A 4,689-nucleotide genomic window follows, 5' to 3' on the forward strand; every position below is an offset into this window, starting at 1 on the left:
CGTATACGTATGCCACAAGCGTACGTAATGTGTGTACGTATGCGATACGTGCACGCTTTTCTCTTTGTTTTAAAGGCCAGAGAAGTTCTACAGCTTGACTTCTTGGTTGGTATGGTTTGGTGTGGTCCCGGTGGGACTACGGTTCGCTGTCAGTACTCACCGCACTCCACACACACACGCACGCACGCACACGCACACACACGCTCACACACACTCGCACTCAGAGTGTTGCCTTGTGTCGACGTACCGGAACTCAGTTTCTTTAGTGGATGGCTATTGACTCCACCCTCGCCCCCTCCCCACCAGCCGCCCGCATTCCCCCAACCCCCGCCTCACCCGCCCCCACCCCCCCCACCCCCGCCCGGCCCGTGATGGATCGTGGTCAGTCCGTTATGAAATCCATGTTCTCGTGACCGCAAGTGCATTTTCCCCACCCTCGCAGCACCCATGTGTTGTCTTTGGACGAATTCCTGCGTTGTTCCCTGAGCGCTTGCCTGGTTTCGGTTTGCCAGTCCCCGACTTCCGTCCCTCTCTCTCTCCCTCCCTCCCTCCCTCCGTCCGTCCCTCCGTCCTTACATCCGTCCCTCCGTCCCTCCGTCCCTCCATCCGTCCCTCCCTCCTTCCCTCCCTCCCTCCCTCCCTCCCTCCCTCCCTCCCTCCCTCCCTCCCTCCCTCCCCCCCGTCCGGGCAGCCGGGGATCTTGCTCGTGCCCCTCTGGGCAACCCGTGCCGGGCGCCCCGGGCCCCGCCGGCGTCTCCGCGGGATTTCCCCCCCGCCCAGGAATCGCGTTGGGGAGCGCGTCTCCTCCGAGACAGCCTCCCGGCGACATCTCCCCGGCTTCCCCCGCCCCCCACCCCCCCACCCCCGTCTGCTGCCCGGGTCGCACCGTGTCGTGTCGTGCCGACCGGGGAGCTAGCTCCGAGATGGACGACACGGGGCCGCCGCGCCAGACGCCCGCCGCCTCGTCCCGGGCTGAGCTCGGGCGTTTGGGCGGCCCGGCGCTGCCGCCGCGTCCTCGGTGGCCGGCCGGCGACAGGGATCCGGCCCGGGGACGTTGGAGCCGGTTGTCGGGAGCCACCTGGCGGCCGCTTTTATATTGTCCCTTGTCTCTGGAGCTTCGGCGACCTTCGTGAGGGCTGTGAGTCGGCCGCCGGGCCCGAGGCAGAGTTCCGGCAGCCAGGCGACGCTGGTGGCCACTGTCCCGGTGGCGCCCAGGCGTGGGCGCCTCCTGCTGTCGCTTGAGATTGGGCGTGCAGGTCTATGAGGGTGTGACCGTCGCCGCGCTCTCGAGCCGCTCTGGGGGACCGCCTGGCACGGTCGACCAGCATCCGTCCGCTCCCCTCCGGCCGCGGGGACCGACCCGGCCACCCGACACGACCTGGGCCGGGCCGCCGCGGTGGGAAGGGAGAGGGTCTTCCGCGCCCTCCGGAGCGCCTGCGGATGGGCGGTCGGTCGGGCTTTCTCCTGGCTCACCCTTTGGAGCGTTCATTCCCCGACCCCCCCCACCCTCCCTTCCTCTCTTCCGCGGTCCCCACAGCGCCCCGCTCCGGAAGGTGGGGGACCGGCCCGGGCCCGTGCGTTTAGGTTAGGCCGGTGGCGGGCGCGACGGGCTCGGTGGCGGGCGCGCGTGGGGCCCCTCCCGGTGGTCGGATTCTTTCTCACCGATGTTTGGCCGAGTCGGACTCGGGAGGTGGGGACCGGCCTGGGCCGCGAGGGGTGACCCGGAGAGACCGGCCCGGGCCCGGGCCCGGGTGCGGTCCCTCCCTCGTGGGCTCTGGTCGCCTGGGAGGCGCCTCCCGGGGCAAAATGTTTCCAAGTGCCCCTGGGTCCGTGGACGTGGACGGACCGGGCCTTGCTCGCGCGGGTGGCCGGGGAGGGCGCACCCGGCCCTTCAGCGTGCCCACGGGGGGTCCTGGTCGGCGGACTTTGAGTTTTTTCTCACCCTCCCTCCCCCGCCCCCTCTCCTCCACCCGCCGCGAGTCCCGGCCGGGGTGGGGGTGGGGACCGGCCCGCCCGAGCCGTCCTGGGTGGCCCGGATAGGGCGGCCCGGGCCCGGGCGCGGTCCCCCGTGGGGCCCGCTCGTCGGAGACGGCCGAGTGAGATATTTCTTTTCCTTTCACCAAGTCTTGGCCCGGAGACTCGGAGGGACCGGTACCTGCCCGTGCGGGTGAACCGGGGAGGGCGACCCGGCTCGCGGCCCTCTCCCACGTTTGCCCGCCCCGCTTGGCCCGCCCCCCCCCTCCCCCCCACCCCCCCCCCCCACTCCCCCCAAGCTCCTCGGGTCGACCAGATGGCCCCGAGAGCTCCGGGGCTGGTGTGGATGGGGAAGTGTTGGGGACAGGCGGCCGGACCGAGGTCCCGGGGACCCCCCCTGCGACGCGTGCGTGGGCCCCGCTGCCGGGCGCCGTGATTTTTTTCGCCCGAAATGGGCCTTTTTTGCCACCAGATAGGTGCTGACACGGTCTTCTCTGGCGTCTGTCGCTGAGGACTTTGGGAGTCTGGACGCGCGCAGGGTCCTGGGCTTTGGATCGCCGTCTGGTGGCCGAGCCGACCCTCGCCACTTGAGCCGCCCGCCTGGGCCTGCGCGCCGGCTCTCGTGTGTGCGTCCGGCTGACCCGACCCGCGGTGCCGCCTCCGGTCTCTGGCTCACCCGAGGGCGGCGGGGCGTTGGGTCTTCTACCCCGTGTGACTCCCCTCCCCGCCGCAGGCACCCGGTGGTGGCTGAGACGACGACCCCACCCCGCAGGCTCCGTGCCACGTGTCAGGCGTTCTCCTCACTCGCGGGGTCGTCGGCCACTTTTGCCTGAGAGGAGAAAAAAAAAAAAAAAAGAAAGAGGGGGTTTGGGGTGCCGCCGGTGAGGCCGAAGCAGGCTCCTCTGGTGATGGTCCTCGCTGTGCGTGCCCCTCCCCTTCGGGGCCTGGTGGTCCCTGGCTCTCTGGCATGACTGATCGATGTGGTGATGTCGCGCTCTCCTGGGCCGGGCCTTAAGGTCGCGCCAGACGAGGGACGGACGTTCTTGGCGAACGGGACCGCTCTTCTCGTTCTGTCCGCGGGCCTCCCCGCCTCTCTCCTCACGCTCTCCCGGCCTGTCGAGGGGTGTGGGGAAGGGCAGGGGTGGTGGTCCCCGGCCCTGACCTTCGGCCTCCCGCCCCCTGCCTCACGGCGTGGGTGGCGGGGCCGTGGTCCTCGGACGCAGCAGACGCTCTCGCTTCGCCTCCTCGGCGTGTTGCCCCCGTGGGCGGTCCTCCCCGCGTTGGTGGGGGGGTGCCGTCCCGCCGCTGCGCCGCGCGCCCCTGCCGGTGCGTGAGCGTGCCTCGTTCGATCCTCTGTGGTGCCCCTGGAGCGCTCCAGGTCGTCCCTCAGGTGCCCGAGGCCGAGCGGTGGTGTCGTTCCCTTCTCCCAGCGTGCTCCTCGGGGTCCCCGCCGCCGCGGTGGTGCGTCCCGTGAGTGGCTCTCTTGGGGGGGTCGAGACGGTAAGGGAGGCGTGCCTCTGTTTTCCCTCCCTCGGTTGGGGGAAACAGGGGCCGCCTCGTCGCGGTCGTCCTCCCACGGTGTTGCTGTGGCACGGGGGGACTGACTCGGGCCAGGCGAGCGTCCGCGTGTGCCCACCCTCCCCCCCCACGTGTGTGTGTGTTTGTGGCGGTCGGGGGGGAGGGGGTCGCACGCGGGCGTGGGTGGCGAGCGCGTTGGGCCGGGGCCTGTGAGAGAAGGGGGTCTTTCCGCCCCTCTCGGGCGTGCTCCCTCCTCTCGGGGCCCCCGATGGACGGGCCTGGGGGCGGCGGAGGTTGTGCCCCCGGCTGTGGCCGCGAATGCTCCTCTGGGCCTCGTGCTTACCCATACCGCAGACCCCTCTCCCAAACCCCGCCCAGTCGTGGACTTTGGCGGCTCGTGGAGCGCCTCCGTGGGCGGGCCCGAAGGGGAGACGATGGGTTGGGGGGACGACGCCCCCTCGGTGAGGAAACCTTCTCTAGCGATCCGAGAGGGAGCCTTGGGGTACCGGACCCCCCAGCCGCTGCCCCTCCCGCGCGTGCAGTGGCCACGGTGTTGGCGACTGCCAGAGCACGTGGGCGGAGCCCCTCGCCTTCGCGGCGGGAGGGTTCTCTGCGCCGGCCCCGCGGTGGGGCCGGGCGCCGCTCTTTGCCTACCGCGGCCCGCGCCTCCCCCCTCTGAGTCGGGGGAGGGTCCCGCCAAGGCCGGGCGTCCGGCGCGGGGCCGCGCGTGCGCGTGCGCGTGCGTGTGCGTGCGCGTGCGGTGACACACCCCCCTCTCGGTGGCGAGGCCGAGGGGGGCGGGCGGGGACGCCCGGGCGTCCCGACGACTCCCTAGTCCCGCAGCCGCGAGGAGCCCGTCGCGCCTGCCCTCGCCGCGAGTCGGCAGCCGGTGGCGGTGTTGCGGGCACGGTGCGGGCCGCCTCGCTCGGGGGCGTTCACCCGGGGCGCGGGCCCCGGGGGTCGGACTCGGACGACGGCGGATCTGGCGAGGACGGAGGGGTTTGAGCTCGGTTGGACGGACGGGGTCCCTCCGCGGTACGCGGGGGGACCGTCGCACGCGGGGCCTGGCGGCGGGGCCGGGTCGTGGGAGGCCCCGGGGTGGCTGGGGCCGGCCGGCGTCTCAGGCGTCGTGGGACCGCCCTCGTGTGTGTGGCGGTGGGACCCCGCGCTTGTTTTCCTGGTGGCCCGGTCGTGCCT

The sequence above is a fragment of the Kogia breviceps genome (genome assembly GCF_026419965.1).
Source record: "Kogia breviceps isolate mKogBre1 chromosome 20 unlocalized genomic scaffold, mKogBre1 haplotype 1 SUPER_20_unloc_5, whole genome shotgun sequence".
In the NCBI taxonomy this organism is placed as follows: Eukaryota; Metazoa; Chordata; class Mammalia; order Artiodactyla; family Physeteridae; genus Kogia; species Kogia breviceps.